Source organism: Chamaea fasciata, unplaced genomic scaffold (assembly GCF_029207755.1).
Source record: "Chamaea fasciata isolate MVZ Bird 193981 ecotype frontalis unplaced genomic scaffold, bChaFas1.0.hap1 SCAF_1, whole genome shotgun sequence".
Taxonomy (NCBI): Eukaryota; Metazoa; Chordata; class Aves; order Passeriformes; family Sylviidae; genus Chamaea; species Chamaea fasciata.
In genome coordinates, this window is record NW_027094086.1 from 42,241,487 (window position 1) to 42,262,083 (window position 20,597).

Below are 20,597 nucleotides of genomic sequence, written 5' to 3' on the forward strand. Positions count from 1 at the left end.
GGGGATTGCCTTTGACTTTTTCCTTCAGTGTTTGCAGCACAGAAAATTCACTAGAAATTACAATAAAAATCTCATTTAAATCATCTTCCATACTTCTAAGACACCTCAAGGGGGGGAATAATAAAAATATTGAAATTCAGCATCAGACAAATGATGTTTTCTTGTTCACATGGAAAGGTTCACTAGCTCTCTAAACAAAAAGTGCACCTGTCAGAGGTCCTAAGCAGCAGCAGAACCACCACAAAACACACCAGTCTGCCAAAGTCCTTCAAGAAGACATGAAAGCAAGAAGCTCCCCGTTCTGCTTTTCCTAGTCAAACTTTCTCCTCCTCGCTCTTCTGGATACCCGGAATTGCTCTTTTCTGCATTACAACTGGTGAGACAGAGCAGATCTCCCTTAGCTGCCCGGCTCGCTGCAGCTGGGGAGCAGCCCCGTGACTCCGTGGTGGGCTGGTGGAGCGCTCACCCAGGGACCGAGGTCTCCCGGGCTGCTGGCCCCTGCCAGTTCAGACGGGCTGCTAAAGCCAGCAGGGCAGACCACACAGGCTGCTGCAAGCACTGCCACAGAAAACGTCGCCACTCTTGCAACACACAAGATTCCCATGCCTGGGGAGCTGCTGGTGTAAATAGGCAGTTGCTTTTCATCCCTAGACCCTACCTCAGCACAACATTTATTATACATAAAGAAGTGCACACTTAAATACACTTCTATGCTGCGAAGCAACACATTAAAGACTTTCTCAATCAAAGATTGATTTAGAAGTGGGTTAAAGTTTCAAGCTGTTTGATTTTTTTCTTTTTTCTGGAAAGATTAAAACTCAGCAAACAGTGAAAACACCACAGGGGAAAAAAAATCCGTAAAACTACAACCAGAATCTTGCAGTAATTATTTCAATACTGATTGAAATCCTTTACTGGATACTGGGAACTAGGATGAATATGCAGTTGTATGCAGTTGGTCCCATAAGCTTGTCCACCTAACTTAAGCTTTAATTTGTGAAAAATTTGGCCTTTAGGATGAATATCCCAAAAAGCTCTGGATATGTTGCAGTCTCAGAATAAATTAGCTCTTCATCCACCCCAAGTACTCCTTGAACAGCTTGGGTGAGCTGAAGGCATGCCTCTTATTTGTTTTTTATCCTGAACAATTATAAAAGGAGACAAAAATCAAAGTACTGATGTTATTTAGCACTTTTTGGTTTTAGTTATCAGATACTTGAAAGTATCTTATATTTGTTATGTGAACTCCTTCATTCTTATATATTTGTCTTATCATACACCACACATCATTTCATGCCTACAACTCGGATGGAAACCACAAATACCATAAACCATCGCTCTTTGTCTGCAAACTGATGTGTGCCAACTACAGTGTATAAGATAATGAAACACTTTACATATTATTGGCAAAGTGTATGAGCTGTTAAATATGGGACCTCACAATCTCACAGCCAAACACCTGGCAAAGTTGAAATGAATACCACAGGTTTGGTAAAAGCTCAGGGGTTTTGTCACTTATTCCGTGTCTACTCACAGGAATTTTGGATGTATAAGAGCCAAATACTTACGGTTCAGTGCCTGGGGAGGAGCATCTTTCCCATCAGCCTCCCCAAATAAAAAGCAGTCCAAAAAGCATGGCTTAACATTCTGCCAAAATAAGCCTTCCTTGAAGGCTGAAAAGGTTTGGCAAGAATGGCATCCCACAACCAGCATTTTCTCTCCTGTTTTTGCCCAGTCACTGAACTCAACTTGGATCAGCAGAATATGAAAAAGGTCTTTCTAAACTCCTTCTGTTCAAGGCAAGACAGGAAGCTCTGACATATTTTAACCTGCTCATTGCTTCCTTTCTTCAATCTGAGAAGTTCAGACAGCCTGGATGAGTCACAGAGAAGTTAATAATGCCCTCTGGAGTGTTCAGCCAAATAAATCCCAAATTTCATGTCCTGCAGCCTAACCATCTGTATGAGGATCTCTTCAATGAGTCTGTTTCTCTAACTTTAGAATGAACATTCCTATGCTCCTTCATACGCATGGACAGTCTGATTTGCAGGATCAAGTGTTTTGAAATTCTCATTTAATTTCAGAAGGCCTAGTGAGTGCTGAATGCATACTAACATTTGTAAAAAGCACTCTTTTTCCAAACCAAACACCTCCAAGTCTATAGTGAATTTCACTGCACAGGTATTCTCAGTCACACCCTACTGTCACCTTGAAAGCAACACACATGCCCATGCTGATAGAATAAAATTCTGAGAGATCTCAGCTCATTTGCCTCTACAGTTGCTTGAACTGCCATCCTGAAAATCCCCTTTTCATAGTTTTATGGTTTTCAGACATAACTTTGAACAGCATAATGCATCCTGTCAAAACTAATATCACAAAGTCTCAAAGAGATGGGACTCTACTAGTTAGAAGATGCATAGAAGAACTGAGTGGATCTATAGTGATCCAATGAACTCAGTGTTGCTGTCTAATCTACTTGACGTCTGTAGGAGGATGACATCCAGCACATTCTTGGGGATTATTTAAAGGCCTCCAAAGGGACTGAAAATATATAGCTCAGAAGGATCTAGTCAAAAAACAGGTAAGTCAGGCAAGGATAAAGGCATTCAGAACCTCTTGAATCTAGAACATTGGTTAAGACATGTGATAACCAAGTCATTCCCATCTGACAGCTGTTCAGTAGCCCACACAAAATTAACACAGTGGCTTCAGTCAGTTGGCAAACATGTTTACAGTATAGCTGGAACTACATGGCAAGCTCAGCAGAGTAGCCAAGCAGTTTTGCTAGGTTAACACACCAGCAATAATGGAAGAAGGCATCCAAGTCCAACACTGCTCACCCTGACTTGCTGTACATGGGATCAATCCGGGTCGCAGCCAAGAAGCTGTGCAGGAAGTGCTTGTGCTTCTGCTATCTGCTCTGATTGCAAATACAGCAGTCCAGACAATACAGCATTCCACACAGATGCTAAATTAGCAATTGTAAGCAATTTTTAAGTAATACAAACCTCTCTCAATAAAAAATCCCCAACTACTACACGTGACAATTGTTTACATTCCTTTAGCCTCTAAACAATTTTGTATTTCAAACTGGCTTTGAAATATGAATAATCCCAAAATCTCAGTGGCCTTGGCCTCCTTGAGAGCCAGCCTGGAAGTGTGGTCTATCTGCTCTCGACTTTTTCCCCAATGAATGCACACAGTCAGCCCCCTGTTAAAGCACAGGACTGTGTTCTTCAGACAGTTTTGCTCCCAAAAACCATGCAGTCAATGTATTAGTTCTTTTAAGGAGAATGCTCAATGAGGGAAAACCAAAACACAAAAGGTTCGAAAGGGCAACACAGTCAATTGCTACTGAAATTCAACATCTAAGTTACTTGCTGTTTGGTTTCGGTTTGTCTTGAAAAAAGATCATTTGAGATCATCACCTATAATGAACAGAGTGCTTGGGTTTCAATTACTGGCACCCATCCCTCTGTCACCGTAAGATAACCGCAGTGCTGGTGGCTCTGCTCTCCCTGAAGAAGCCTGATGAATCCTGGCCAGTGCCAGGATCCTGAGTGCTTGAATTTAGTGGCCTCACCCAGCCTCACTAGCAGCGACCCCCAACTTGCCTGTAGCCCAACAGAACCATTTCACCAAGATCATGAGGAGTCTGGAGCACCTCTCTTATGAGGAGAGGCTGTGGGAGCTGGCTATTCAGTCCAGAGAAGACTGAGAGGGGATCTCGTTAATGCCCATAAATATCTCAAAGGCAGACACAAAGTGGATGGTGCCAGATGCTTTTTGGTGGTGCACAGCAACAGGATGAGGAACAGTGATCATAAACTGCAACAGACTTGGACATTGGAACAGCACCCTCAGGGAAGTGGTCACAGCACAGCCCGAGAGAGTTCAAGAAGTGACTGGACACTTTTAAGCACATGGTGTGACTCTCGGGGATGGCGCTGTGCAGACACACGGGCTGGACTCGATGGTCCTTGTGGGTCCCTTCCAACTCAGTGTATTCTGTGATTCTGTGAACTTCTTTACATTTAGGGTGCCAGAGCACTAGAACCGGCTGCCCAGGGAGGTCGTGGAGCCTCCCTCTCTGGAGACGTTCAAAACCCACCTGGTGACCTGCGTCACCTGCTCCAGGGAACGCTGCCTTGGCAGGGGGGTTCCGACTGGATGCCATCCAGAGGCCCCTTCCAACCCTAACAATTCTGAGGTTCTATGAGAGGAGCTGGACACGGCGCCTCCTCCCGCAAACGGCGGGGGGCGGCGCGGCGCGGCGCACTGCGCCCCGGGAAGGCGGCACGGCGGCGGCCGGGCCCGGCCCAGGCGGCGGGGAGGGCGCTGAGCGGGCGGCCGCGCAAGGCCCGGAGCGGCAGCCGCGGCCGCCAAGGCGTTGGGCAGGGCGGCATCTTGCGGCCGCTGCCGGCGCTGCCGCTGCCGCCCCCGCGGGAGGGGCCCGCCCGGCGCCGCCGCGGGCGGCCGGCGGCAGCTCCGGGCCCGGCGGGGGCCGCGGCCCAGGCGCCGGGAGGCGGCGGGCGGGCGTCTGCCGGGAGCGGGGGGCGGGAGCAGGTGGCGCCTTTCCGCCCCGTCGGCGCGTTTCGCTCGGGGGTCTCCCGCCAGCCCCGGCTGCCGTCAGGCTCCTCTGGGCCGTAATTCGGTACAAAGCGTAACCCTGTCCTGTCCATTAACAGCGGCGAGTTAAGAGGTGCGAGCACGGCGCGCGTTCCAGCTGAGGTGCCTGTTCCCAGCTGTGATCTGACCAGCGGCCTCAGCCTTGCTGCTGCCTACCCGCTCAGTCACAGAATCACAGAATGGATCAGCTTGGAAGGGACCAGATCTGGTCCAAACTCCCTGCTCACACAGGGTCTTCTTCGAACACGTGGCACAAAATTACATCCAGATGGTTCTGGAATATGTCCAGTGAGGGAGACTCCACAGCCTCTCTGGGAAATCTGTTCCAGTGCTCATTCACTGCCCAGTAAAGAAGTTCTTCCTCACATTCAGGTGGAACTTCCTGTGTCTCAGTTTCTGCCCATTACCTTTTGTCCTATTGCTTTGCACCACCAAGAAGAGCCTGGCTTCATCCTCTTTAGATACCTACAGACATTGACAAAGAAATTCACCCCACATACCCTTCCAGTGAGCACCCCTACAACCACCAAATACTGCCACTGGTCCCCTAACAGATAAATCTTCTGCTTCTGGTAAGGCAATCAAGTGTTACAGAGTAATGTTTATCTAATAGGAAAATACAACCATTTAGCAGCCGTGCCAGACACCACTGGGTCACCAGCCATGCCATGACTTTGACGAGAACCAAGGCAGGTGCATGACAGGGCTCGAAGCACCAGGACAGAGAGCCAAGCCAGGCAGGAGGCATGGAATATCTACCACTGCAGAGAGGGACAGCTACCGAGCACAGGCCGCCACCCACGCCAGGGATCAGAGCAGATGCGGGAGCTGAAATCCGTGCTCTTAAGGAGAAACTGCACGTAACAGTTAACATCAAATGGTCACGACCTAAGTTTGAAATCTCTTCTGAAGGAACAGCATCTCTACTAATCCAATTCCCACTCTGAGCACACCAGGGCAGTGGTTCAAGGATGACTCGGAGGGAAGGCTGCCATTTCCTGACTCACTATCCCCATTTCCTGTAGCCTGGCCTTTCAAGTCTCTGTCCCGTTACCAGCTCCTGAAGTGAACCCTCTTATCGTGTGAAGTGCGATGAAGTCACATCCCCCCCCCCAGACTGTGTCTATACATACTCTCCCTCCTCCATGTTTTTGTCTGGAAATTTGTTGCTCATACTGTTAATAAGAACATTTTTCTCACTAGGATCCAAGTAAAATTATTCATAAAATGAATCAAGTTTGCCAGTAACTGCATGGACTATGAGACTTGATTAAATTATTTTGTACTTACTGATGCAGTGATGCTGTAAAAAGTCTTCTGGTTGGGCTTTATTCATAAAAAGTTGAAAAGTCACCTGGTAGTGCTCCTCCTGTCAAAAATACAAGTAGAACAAAGACAGGTGTTCAGTAAAGAAACTTCCTATTAAGAAGAGTGGATTTGAGATATGGATGATACTCCCCAAAGTATTCCTCACTATATCAGTGATACAGTGCAGTCTTTATCTGCCTTCTTCAAAAAACCACAAACAGACCTAAACGAGAACATATATTGAGTGATTTCACTGTGAGACGTCACAATCTTATAGCTATAATCTCAACCAATTAGTTGTGGCTGTTTTGGTCTGTTCAGGCAAACCTAATTAACAACTTCAAACAGCATTTTGCAAAATGCCAGGCCTAATCCTAAAATATATAAATCACGTGGGAAAACTGCACTTAGCTCCTGATCGGCTCTGTTTACTTCTGCAGAGACCTTTTATGCCGCTCTACTCAGCTTCATTCAAGCCTATGAAACTAATAAAAAAAGGTGACATTTACTGGGGTATGTCTCACCCCCAGCATACCGTGAGCTTGCCTTGAGTAGCCTTAATGAGATGTATTCTGAGCCCAGTGAATGAGCAAGAAATGCAACCACTCTGACCATACCTGCAGTACCAGGCAATGGCAATTCAGAGCCCTGTTTTACAAAGGAAAATAGGAGCACTCGAAGCTTTGTACTAGCCTGGAAAAATTACCTTGGAACAAGGGAAAACAAGGGGAGATAAGTGATTCATTTTCTATGCCAGTATCCTGGTTGTGAAGTAAAGCAACCAAAATTTTCTGAATTTCTGTAAATAAACATATGTTTATGCAAAACAATCAGTAGCAAGGATGAAGAAATAATGTCCAACAGAAAACAAAAGGGGAAGGGAAAGGAAGGGAAGGCAGCAGAAATATGGAGAGAAAATAACAGTGAAATTGATTGTGGAAAAATGCTGTTAATACAACTGTATTGCAACTAATACAAAACTAATAGGAAATAAAAAGGTTCTGTATGAGAGAGAAGGAGCAAATGCTCAGAATACTGAAGAGAGAGAGCCACAAATGAGCTATGAACTGATGCGACATTAAAGACTTTTGCCCTGCAGTATGCGAAAATAGTTTTAGCAGGCTGGTCCATACACCTATCTTAGCAATATCCCAAATCCATGCCATGGGAAACTTTTGCGACCAGCAATCCTACACAATAATTTGGAAGGAAGTGCAAACACACTGCCCAAAAGGGCCATGCAGATTACCTTGATCTGGCCTCCACCTTTGCCAGTAGCTTGCTTTTCAGAGAAATGGCCTTACCAAATGCAGATGGGGCCATAGGTCTGCTTCTTTTTGAGGCTCTCTGTAAACTCTTCTGGCTTGCAATGCTGTGGACACCCAACTGGAGATCTCCCTAGTGGTGCTTGGAGCCTTATTTTCCAACCCACACACTGGATGGACCCCATTTTCAGCATTTACTGAAGATGTCTTCTTTATTTTCTTTGGTCTTCCATCTCTGTTGCCACCAACAATGCAAACAATTTAATTAGAATACTTTCTGGCTGAGGGAAGCAACATAATAAATCAGGGAATAATAAATACAAAATGAACTTCTGTGGCTGAGAAGGGTTCCTTGTTGGGCAGACATAATAACAGCAGCAAGCAAATATAAAATCAATTAACCCACACAGAAAAAATTACCAGGGACTATATGGGAAACAAGTTGCAGAGGTACAAAGCTCAGTCTGTCCTAAGAAAGCCAGAAAGGCTGTTGACAAGTAAGTTTATCATTCTCTGTCCTGCCAACCTCTTATTACAGCATCCAGCAGCCATCGGCCCACCCAAGTCCTACTGTCAAAAGAGCTGTATGTTCTTGCTGACAAATGTAAAGAGTCGTGGAAAAATATGTCCAAACCCCAAAGCCTCGCACACAGCACCTTACGGTTTTTAACCCTGAGTTAATAAAACCACCCTAAGTAATTTCCAAAATCACAGCCAGACCCTAATGAATAGCTTTTCATAACAATGTTGGTGATGTTTCTGTTAACATGTTGAGTGTAAAATTCTTAATTTCTTCATTTGGAGCTATTCTGTGCTAATAGACATTATGTTCCTTTCAGGAGACAGCAGACAACAATGTGGCTGTACTCAGGGGGCATCTTTGGGAAGGAGGAGGAAATTGTGCTTTTCCAAGAGCAGCTGAGCAGCTTTTTGGGGAAGAAGTTTCTGGAGTGAAGAACAAATCTTGACATAGTGGTGAAATACACAAGGAGTAGGAGCCTTCAGCAAAAGCAGAAAGGAGAGCTTTGAGAAGCAGAGAAGACATCACAGCCAAGGGCTCAAGTTGGTGTAAATACTTCTCTCAGGATGCTGAGAGGGGATTATGAAGACTTCCTTTCAGTGCAGGAAGCCACTGAAAATTGTGGGCTGAGAAAAGACCAGAATATAAGGACACGCTGCTTAATACAGGGGAAGGTAGCGATGGGTTAAAAGCCTTACATTTTGATTGTCCCCAAGTTTCTTCCTTTAAAAAAGATGAATGTTCTGGCTTATCTTCTGATGAAATCATGCTTTTGCTGGCAGAATATATGCTAAAACTTGAATGATAGAGGAGATTAGCATGATGCCTGCACAAGTCAGTTTGGCGATGAAGAGAAGTCTTCACAGTAGAGCAAAAACATTGACATACTGGAGGAAATGCAGCAGCAGGCCACCAGACTGGTCAGGAGGCTGGAGCACAGGCGTATGAGGAGATGTTTAGAGAGGTAATTCTGTTAAGCTTGGAGAAGAGGAGGCTCAGAGAAGATCTGACTGCAGAAACTACCTGTCCTTAGGCTACAGATCAGACAAGGACTGATTCTCCTGCAGGTGTCCAGTGATAGGCAATGAACTTAAGATGTAGCATAGGAAACTCTAATTAGGTATAAGAAAAAAAAAAATTACCATAAAGATAGTCAAATACTGGAGTAGGGGATGAGTGGGTTTTCCATCTTTGAGGGTGTAAAGAACTTGAACAGGCATGGCCCTGAGCTATCTGATCTAGCTGGACCTCCTTGGAGCAGGGGGCTGGGGACACCCAGAATACTTCTAATCTAAATTCTTCTGTGTTTCTGTGAAACTCAGCTTTCTAGGTTCGAAGAGCTGATGTTTTCAGATGTTCTTCACCTTAAAGACAAGATGCAAGAAAGACCCTTGTCAGAGACATAATCTGCCCAGGCTGATTAAAAAATGTTATGTCATTTTTGTGAACAATGTTTATATTCTATGCTGTGGTTGTCATATGAGAAAAGCAATATTTTTTTGTATATCCTGCAAGACACTGCCCTCTTGGGCACTTTATTCTGTCTGGTTTACCTCTGTGCCTTGCTCTCAGCCCTTAACTTGCACCAACACTAATTTCTAAACTACTGCTTAACCCTTAAGGATTAGAAAGGTTTCTATAGGTAGTAGCCTGTATAATTGTAGGATAATGAAGCTCCAGATATACATAATTTGTTTCCTCCTCCTTTTTTTTTTTCCCCTCCAAAGGAAATATGTATCCTCATCCAGTGCTTTGCCTGTCTTCTAAATTACAAATGATAATTACAAAAGTGTTAGGTATTTTACCTGCATATATATACATGCACATGTTCACATCTAAACGTATACACACATACCAGAGATATCAAGTCTTGGTTTGTTGGGGGTTTTTTGGGGTTTTTTTTACATCTCATGCTTTCACATAAAGCCGTACCTTCTTCATTTGCAATGCAGTGATTCAGCAGCTGTCCCATCCTTTGCTTAGGATGTTTCCCATCCTTAGTGTGTCTTAGGGAGACTTCCAGCTTGTATTCTCAATGAGAGAGAACTTATACAGGACTACAGTGCCTGCTCCACAGGGGCAGTCCTTACAGTCCTCCCTGTTGCATGGGTGTCTTTGCTCTGGATACCAGGGACAGCCCTATCACACTAGAAACATTTCTGTGTGGCAAAACTGCCAAAACATGAGAGGATATGGAGTCACACAGCTTGCCATGCCTTCTCTTAGTGCTAGCTTTTGGGTTCACTTTGCAAGAAAGGTATTAATACTGAGAAGAAAAGAAGTCAGGAGTCTGAAGTTCTTTTAGCTCTGTCACAGACTCACTTTCCAATCCTCAGTAGGCTACTTCATATCCCACCTCTCAGCTCCAGCATAGATAAGAGGGGCAATTATAGCAATACCACAGCAGAAGCTGTGGGACTTCACATCTACAGAGGTCTTTGCAAATGTAAACTGCAGAAAAATACAAAATCCTTTCTGTAACCCTTCAAAATAAAATATGCAGAAGCTGGTAATTCCTCTCCATTTCTCTGCTGTCAGGGACTAAGGAGTAGCCTCAGTGGCAGAACATTGAGTCCATGATCTGTGAGCTCAACCAAGCGAAATTCACCAGTTTAATGAGATACTGCAAGTTAGTGAACCATTTCATTGCTTTGGCTTCTCAGAAGAGTCTAGGCATTGATTACAATCACATAGTGTAAATAATTCTGGTTTGTAACTCCTCATGTGTTTGAACTCTGATGCTGGCATTCCTGTGCCATACCATGTTAGACATTCAGACAACTGTGCTGATCACATATTTCCTCTTACTTTAATAGGCCTTTCAGGAATGAACAAGCATTCCCTTGTATACTACTATGGTTCCCATCACTTGATGGTCACACTTAATTAAGCACTATTTTAGTAGAGAGCTGGTTACACTTCATTTCATTAAGTGATTTCATGATCACCAGAGGTACACTGACAGCTCTGTTAGCTGAAGCTATGTAAAATGGGGCAGCAGAGACAACAGCAACATTTTGCAGCACTTCCTCATCAGTGATTTTCCAGGCGCTACTCTTGCAGAGCACAGCTACATTTCCACTAGCATTTAGATTTTTGGCTCAAGGCTATCTGAGCTTTGAGCTATGATAGACCATATCATATTACCAGTACCTTTAGCAATGTTGGTCCCTGAATCCTTAAAGTCATCATTTTCATATGAAGTACATACAAAGAATTTCTTCTTCAGTCTTCCCTCCTTTAGGGTTTTTTTTTTCATAGTCAGCAAATAAATGTGATTAAAGGACAAAATCCCATTTCAAAAATGGAAGAAGGAACCAGCTGTGAAACAATGTTGAAAGGTTCTCCAGGGTGATAAACCAGGCAGTTTAAAAACCCTGAGCAGGAAAAACATTACCAATGTTTCATAATGGACATTTCAGGATACCTGTAAAACCATACACTGAAGCTGCATGCTAGAAAAAACTTCTCAAAACAGTTTATGTTCACTCATAGGGATGTGTAATGCATAGATGGTTTACTAATTTTCCTAATTGAATTGGGAATTTTGCACAACTGTACTTCAATCCTAGATCTGAAGTTCAGTCTACCTCATTTCAGTTTAAGAGGGAAATAATTTTTAGGAAAACACCATCATAATGGAGAGCGAGATGACAGATACAGATACGTAGTAAAAGCCAAAAATAATGCCAAAGACTTGAATTTTGTTGTGAAGCCCTTTGTCACTGAAGTTTGGGTTAAAAAATGGTGAAAATTGATAAACTAGCATCTTTGCTCTATCTAGCCTTTAGTTCAAAATACATGAAGAAATAGCAGAGCATTTACCATACACTAAAGCAGACAAAAAGGAAAAAGTATCTTGTGCCTAAGAGTCAAATGATATGACTACTTGTTACTGGGATTCCTTGGAGACCTGTTCTATATAAAGAACATGAGAACGACATATTAATGAAAAACTTCCTACCAATTTCATCTGTTTTCACTTTCCTGTATTATCATTTGTGTCGAGTTTGTCACTGGAGTACAGAATATAAAGGAGCCCCTCCTGTCAGCCCTGGGAAGAATTCTCCTTTGTGTGTCTTCACAGACACATACACATTACAAAAACACAAAACAAAAACCAAACCAAACTGACCAAACAAAGAAACACTCATCTAGCAATGAAACTAGATACAAATTAATGTATGGAAAAATGCAGCATGCCATGCCCAAAGCAGTTCACAACACAGTTATGAGAAGTTCCTTGTAAATTGTGTGAACTTTTGCTTAAAAATTACACTTGCACAAAAAAGGGAAAAAAAAAAGGTAACCTTGCTATGATTTTTACAACCAGACAGTCCAAAAAATACTTATAAATAGTTTATATTTTTATAATATCTTTTGCACATATACTCTTCCCAGTACCTATGGTGGATTCACATCACTATTCCAAATTAAAGGCAGAGTAAATGATATGCCAAGTATTTAAGTGACCAGTTCAAAGTTGTGTAACGAGTTACTGTTATCCTGGTTGTCTCAAGTTCTCATACTCAGCAAGCTACATCCCAACTACATTTTGTACTGAGTCATTTAGCCACAGACATGGTAAACAAAAAAAATTACATTACTCAGGTCTTAGAAAGGTGATACTCTGTGTTCTCAATAAATCAAAGAAAATGAAATCAGCAATGGGCTTTGAACCAAAAATGCAATTTCATGGCAAGATTTCTCAGAATCCCACAGTCACACAAAATAAGCTCAGTTGGAAGGGACCCACAAGGATCATCGAGTCCAGCTCCCAGCCCTGCACAGCACCATCCCCAAAGGTCACACCATGTTCCCAAGAGTGGGTTTGGTTATCAAGAGAAGAGATTCTCACTGCCTTAAGAGGAAATCACCATGGGTTTCTAGATAGTTCTACTATCACACAAACCCTAATTCCTTCAAGAAGAATTTGGTATTTTCCAGGTTGGTGAGGCATGGCTCAGGAGTGACAATGACCCTGCTAGTGTACTAATGAGCAAAAGATTACGAACTGTAATGGGATCTAAATAAACATACATGTCCATATCTCTTAGTTGGATGATTTGCAGAGCATTTCTCATCCTGCATATGACATATTTTAAATGACCATTTAAAGAGCCTGTCTCATGTGACTTTGAGCATTTCTGGGTTGCCAGTTATGTGCATTGACTGGAGTCTTCAGTTTTAAAGTGCTGTGCATTATCTGTGGTGCTACTAAAACAACATTATTAATAATAAAGATGAATTCCCAAAGGGAAAACTAGAGAACATCCAACAAGTCTTTTTATCATGCATCAGAGCTGCATGATTCAAATACCAGAAATTCACTTTCAGGAATTTTGGCAAGTTTTTATAACCAATAAATTATTACTAGTTTTCCTCGGTATTCATTATAACATCAATAGTGGTGGATTCCTTCATACGGGTTTGGTTTTAATGTCCAAATGTGTGGGAATCCCTCTGGTATTTAACAGAACAAAATTAAACGTCAAAATCATAGAAGGAGATCTAAAACATTTTCCTTTTTAATAGGCAGATACTCAGATGCTGGAGGTTTCATCTTCACTGAAAGGCTTTGCCAACATAGCTGCTGCTGATGGTTATGATATTTTTCAAGAGGCATAGACACACCATGACAAAAGCATTCTTGACATCCATCTTTCACATCTTATTTTATATGTCTTCCATAAGCACCTGAATTCTCATGTTGTCTCACAGCATTTAAATTAATTAGTTTTGCAGTCACCAAGCAGCTGTAGGGACACAGCTCTGGGGCTACAATCTCTCATGTCAAGATTCTGCGCCTTTCAAGCATGTTTTCTCTGGAAGGGATCAAGTGGAACAGCTCTGATTATGTTTTCCTGAAGAAGAACATGGACTCCAAAACAAGTAACAAAGCCTAAGAAGGCATTCATGGCCTTGAATCCAGGGGCTGCTCACTGGCATCAGGTGGTGATGGCTCAGGAACCTGAGCCTCTCCTCCAGTAGGAAAGGCATCAAGTGTTTGGGGTGATCCTGCTGATCACCCCAAACACTTGGTTCCACAGGTTCTACAGGATCCAATGAGAAGATAGATTCTCTCCCTGCTCCACATCCTCAATTATACCTAAAACATCAGGAAATACCATAATAAAAGATCCACTTCATTTTTTGGTAAACCATAAGGTTCAATCTAAAAAAAAAAATACTATGCCTGGAATGTACTGAAAATTCACAGACTGGAAAAGCAAAGTTGAGGTCCATTTTCTAAGTCTAAGACTTTTCTGGTCTAAGATTTTACTTGAAAATACTCACTGACCTCAATGTTTATTAAGTTTTAAATTTTCCTATTGCTACTATCTCATTACACAACTATTTATGACATTCTATTATATTTTGTAGTACACGCTTCTAAAAATCAATTCATGTAGAAACAGACTGCAAGGAAGAGAAGCAATCACATGGGTGTGAGAAGAGGGCTTACTAGTGCTAAACTCTGGTGACTGAAAACTATGAGGGCTTTAATGGTTTCATGATAGGAACAGAGCTAAAGATCGTTTTATTGTCAAACAAGCTGGTTTTTATAGAGCTATATGTAGTTGTTCACTCAGACTTTATTTTTCCCATAATTCCACAGTATTATTCCTGTGACTTGGCCAGTTCTGTCAAAGAGGGTGTATTGTGCTTCCCAATTGTATGCTTCCCCAGGCAGAGGAAAGTTGAAACAAAGATATGATAGAACAACATAAGTAAATGCACAGCATAGATCGGGCACATCTCCCTCTCTCATAAACAGAACAGACAAGGCATCCAAGGACATAAGGAGGAAAACAAATTAAAACTAAAGAGGTCTCCTCTTTCTATACCACAGGAAATTTTGCTGTGGAAATCACTGTCACAGGAAATCATTGCACCCAGGAAAATCTTAGGCGGATATCAATGGATATTTATGTGGATATCAGAAACAGAGCTTTCATGAGTGACAATAACAAGTTGTTGAAAGAGATACTAAACTTTGTTGCTTCAGGGGTCATATCAATTTGAAACATAATTGAGTTCCATAGGTTTCCCATAATAAAAGTTGTGTGGCCCAATGGTGCAAGCGCTGAACTCGGCCTCAGCTTGAGCTGGCTTCTACTTCCATGTATGACTTCCTCTTGAACTTTGGAAAGCCATGTATCCTCTCTCCACCTCAGTTTCCTCATCTATTAAAAGGAAACTCTAAAACTAAACTAGATCATGCATATTAGGAGCATTGTGGGTTTTGTAAATTTTCTCTCATTCTAGCTATTCTCAAAGCAAGGGATTTAGACCAGATGGGTCTCAAATGAAGTCTCATCATCTTTACACACAAATAAAAAGGAGAAGATTTTATATATTTTTAAAGAAAACCCAACTGAATTAGACCTCTGACCATGATTTCTCAGTGTCCCCCATCTCAGTTTCAATGACTGGAAATTCACTGAGGCAGAAACTGCCTTTATTTTGTTTATAATATATTTATTTTAGGCCTTACTGTGTATACCAAACTTATTATTGCTTTTGGACGCAGTATTTTAGTACAGTATTTAGGAAATAAATGTGGCAATGTCATAGCTGGGATTAAAAAAAAAGGAAAGGGAAAAGAAATATAGCTTTATTTATAAGTTGATGTATAGGCACTGTACTGTAATGGAGTCTAAATCTCAAAAGCATTGCTTTATTTTTGCTTTACAGAACTATAAGAGCCAAATAATGACATTTAAATGATCTATTCCATTAACATTGTATCATTTTGTCAATCTGGAATGTATTTTAATCAAAAAAACCCTTGAAATGGTCTCCTTTGTTGTATTTTCTTTTTGGCTCATTTTATCAACATCTGTTATGTTTATACAATATGAATTAAAACTTCGGAATGCTGTTTGTACTCGGCTACTTTTGTTGAGTATGTAACGTCCCAGGATTGGCAGTGTTTATGTAAATCAGTGCGGCTGACACAGCCATCATAAACAAATGAGAAAATATAACAAACACATTGTTCATGGAGGAAATGTTTGTTTTTAGAGTTGGCTTCAGTCTAACCAGATTGATGAAGAGTTGCTGATACCAGGGATCTGCAGTGGAGCGATTCGGCAGCATGGCTGGGTGCGACAGATTGGGCAGCTTCTCCACTGTTATCTGGAAAAGTCAAGAACTCATTTCTCTTTCCTTCTGTGCAGCACATTAGAACGCAAGGTTCAAAAGATTCCCAGTTTGACTCCTAGCAAATAGACCTCTAGCAGAGCTACACCAGCAGAGCTTGTCCAAACTTTATAAAGGCTTTTGCCAATAAGACTTGAATTAGCAATTGAAATTAGAGCTCTCTTTAATTACAAATTTTTATTTTCCTTTACTGTAACTGTATCACTATTAAGACAATGTCAGTTGTATTGATTTGGGGGTGACGTTCTTCATGCTGTTAAAATTCACAGAATAAGTGGTAATTACATGACAGCGTAGTGCAGAAAATGCAGCAAAACTGGTATCAGCCATCAGCTGAGCTTCAGCCATTTTCCATAGGAATACCTATGTTGGGGGTTAGGTTTGTTCCTTTTTTCTCTAAAGATTTTTTTCCCCATAAGATACCAAGGAGACCAAGTGTTGGATGCTTGAGAGTACTTAACCGAAACAAAGAGGTGGACAAAGTTGGAAGGGGGAGATAATGCAGGTAAAAGACAGAGCTTGAGGCAGCTGCGGGCTCTTCTTTTTCCAGCGTTCGGGGAGAGAGAGAACGGCTGTTGCTGGCTGGAAGAGTTTCACTGTGGCCAAAGGGATCCAGTCCTGGGAAATCTACTATTACCGGTTCGGCCGGAATCCTGAGTTTTCTCTGCCACCCGCGGGAGCTGGGCCGGCCTTGCCTCGCCTCCGGCTTCTTCGGCGCTGCTCCTCTTGCTACAGTGTGACCCTGCACCCCCTGCGCTGCCGGGACATCCTGCCCCTGCCTGCCGGGACACCCTGCCATCCCAGCTACCAGCCCAGGACTTTACCACTGTTTCAGCTTGGTGCTCTGAGGATCCTGCAGGGACACCGAAACCAAACTGCCCTGGGTTTTGTGAAACAAAACCCTCAAGGTTCTTGGTACTGTTTTTGTTTGTTATTAATGCTGTAGTTGTTTGGTGGGGTTTTTTTTTTTTTTTTTTTGTGTTTGTTTGCTTTGTAATACATACTAGTAAAGAACTGCTATTCCTATTTCCCAAATCTTTGCCTAAGAGCCTCTGATTGTAAATTTATAATTGAAAAAGAAAAAAAAAGGGTGGAGGGGGGGGTTTACACTTTCCATTCCAAAGGAAACTCCAGTTGTTTTTTTTTTATTACCTGGCAGATACCTGTCTTCCCAAACCATGACAACCTATTTGCATACTGGCACCTCATCATACATAAATGCCCTGCTCCTTAACATTATTTTGCCAGCCACATTCCCATGTGCAGACCAAGTTTCAGTAATACATGGTGACTTTCCAGTTGGCCCTGTATAAATTCCTAAAACTACATTACTGGTCTTGCCATAGTAACTCATGATTTTCTTCCACTACACCTAAAGTTTACTATACCTAAAAATCCTTTGGTCGTCTATCAAGGGGAAGAATGCTACATGCTTTTCAAGTTTGAAGGCTTTTATAAACACTCATCATTCAGAGAGGTGCGATCCCATATAGAATTAAATATTATAACAATTCTGCTACCCATAGAGAAATTGAGAAAGAGAAAACTGGAATGGCCTATCTGAGCGAAGAAATTCTTTACCAGCAGTCTTGCACAACTTCCAGACTCTGAGTGGCATTATATTTTATGAGATCTGTCCCTGTAAGGTCTCTGCACCCGATCACTTCTTTATCTCAACCACATATATTACATAATGTCTTCATTCATGGAGTACTCATCCTAAATCACCCAAATATGCTTGTTAAACAAGGAAAGAACTGAAAGAAAAGAGGTTACCTTCTCATAGGAGAGTGGATGAGATGGGAAAAAGACTCATGATTTGTCTCCAGTTCAGAGTTGTGCTTATTCTCCAGCAGCATGCACAGGCTTAACACAAAGTTAGAGCAGATGACTACGTTCACTATAATGGGAAAATTTTAAACAGCAAGTACACAGTGCTTTAGCATCAGAGACACGATGACACCATGAGTACTGTGTGTAGGTTTGGGTCCCTGATATAAGAAAGACATCAAACTGTTACAGTGTGTCCAGGGAGGGCAACCAGTGTTGTAAAAGGCTCCAAGGACAAGACATAGGAGGGTGGCTGAGGCTGCTTGTTTTGTTCAGATTCGAGAAAAGAGATGGACCCATTGTAGTCTACAACATCCCCAAGGGCAGCGGCGGAGCAGGAGGTGCTCCTCTGCTCTCTGATGACCAGCAGTAGGACACGAGGAAGCGAAATGAAGCTGCATCAGGAGAGTTAGGAAAAGAATCTTCCCTGAGAAGGTGATTGGTCACTGGAACAGGTTCCCAAGGGACATGGTCATGGCAGAGTTCGAGAGCATCTGGCAGATGTGCTTAGCCATATTGTTCAGTTTTAGATAGTCCTGTGAGGAACAGGAAACTGGACTTGATAATCCTTATGGGTCCCTTCCAACTTCAGATACTCTCTTATTCTAAAGTATTGGTGGGCTGACTACACATTTGACTTTCCTAAACATCCATCAGCAACAGCAGCATCACACAGATGTTTTCTGATTTAGGTTTGGCGTATTAGATTAAAAAACATCACCTATCCTACATGTTCTTCTTGACCTCTCCTTGACCTTGTCCTTGGCAGGGCCAGCTCATGAACTGTCTAGTTTACACCCAACAAGACAATACCTGTAATAAGCAAATACAATTGTCTAGATACAAGTAGGTAAACTGTTGTTGCTTCCCTCAACCTTCTTAAGTAACAGCTACATTAAAACAAGATTGGCCAAAAAATTATGTCCTATTTTAAATCATCAGTGAAACCTTTGCTCACAGTACTGCAGTCTAGAGTTCGTTAAAACATCTAATATCGTTGCTGACTTGGCTGTGTTAAAATTGATATTTTTATAAATTATTGTATAATTTCAAACCTTTCTTCAGAGTTCTACCTTTCTGTATTACACAGATAAAGCCTTGACACGCAATATACTTAAAATTATCATTTTTATCTTAGTATTTGTTTGCTACACTCACACATACACACACTCCATTCATATTATCCACTTCTCAACTTTTAACTTACATTTTGATAACAGATACCTTGGGGACCACCACAAATCTTTTTGGTTTGTAGCATACTTAACATCGTAATTGCATTCTGTGATTACAACTAGGAGCTGGGAGATAATGCAGTAGTGCAAAGTTGTGCAACACACTGCTAAATTATGTGCTTGGTGAACTCAGAGGAGAGCAGACACCTAATCTTTATTAGGGCATCAGAAAAAATATAAACATACCAAGTGGCTTTTGTCACTGGAATGCCAAGTATAAGATGGGAATATTTCTGTCTCCAAAAATATTGTTTTATTCAAGCCCAAACATGTTACAGGGATTTACTAGTTTTAATGTATATGTCTCCAAGGAAAGGTTAGTCTACTTCAAGGTGTTATTAGCACTCCACACCAAAGGACTGAGGTCTTTAGAGTTTTAATGATTCTATGACTCTATGATTGTAAGAAAACATGCCTGCCTGTTTTCTACCCAAAAGATCCTAAGGACTGGATATGAAAGAACTAGGTTCAAGTCCTTTATTATGAAATACCACTTAGAGCAAGATATTTTGTGAGAATCTACCTCTGCATTTTTGTACAGATCTGGAACACACATTTGAAGAAAACTATACCATCACCTCCACCTCCCGCAAGTTAACATTGTCAAGAAGACTCCTTTCTCCTGAAATAGTCAGTTGTTTCACTATGTCGTATTGAAATCTGCATTTTGTCGATAGCTTTGGCCTCTCATCTAAAGTTCTCAAAGGGATTTTTATAAATAGGTATGTCTGTGCAAGTATAACTTCTGGAAAAATCATCGGTTCTGAAGGAAATTAGTGGCACAGTGAGAAATACTAGGAGTCTGTCACCTGCTCCCACCTTTAAAGCACATCCCATTCACAGGACAAAGAAGGAATTGGGTATTCTTCCTAACTATTGAAACTTTATTTGTCTCAATTTAATATCTGACCAGCTTAGGTTTTAATAAAATCTCTTTCAGATTACTAAGGTGAGTGCAACACTGCAGCAGAGCTAATGGCTGAGCAAATGCTTTGTCCTGGGCTCACATCTCCCCTCCTGGGAAAGTCACTGATCTTCCCTAAGCCTCCTATCACGTGCATGCCAGCATGAGGACATGTAGCACAGACAGTTAATGGACTTGGTTTTGAGGACAACGATGAGAACACAGTAAAAAGGCATGCTACAACAGGCAAGACCTATTCCACTCAGACTACATTTGGAGGAGGAAATGGAGGAAAACACAATATATTCAGAATATGTTCACTGCAGCAGAGGGTATAGAGAAGAAACTAATCCAGTCATTCCCTATGAATTACCTTTTTTGCACTGCACACCTTGTTCTGCGGGACTCTCTAAAGGCTCACATTCTACAGTCTTTCACAAAAAAAGTCTGTTACCATTCTAAGAGCCATGAATACACAGATCTAAATTCTGCTCCGAGATCATCATGGACAGCTCCAAGAAGTCTACTTCAAGAATGATCTCTGGGCCAGGGATACTCCCAAGACTTTAATCCTAACATATATAGACAGCAAGTGTGAAAGTTATGATCACCCTGATCCTCAGCCAGACTCTGTATGCTCAGGTCCAAAACACTGTTCAGGTCTGTCTGTAGTCCAGACTGTGCCATTTTCCGCTTGAACGTGATACTGGAATTATGAAAACAGTAACGTTCACCAT

At 41.9% G+C, this 20,597-nt stretch overlaps 1 pseudogene; it reads right to left on the minus strand.

The window, feature by feature from the left end:
- Positions 1-4,968: 4,968 nt before the first annotated feature.
- The window catches only part of LOC136289751 (chloride channel protein D-like), an 86,708-nt pseudogene continuing 71,079 nt past the window's right edge, over positions 4,969-20,597 (minus strand).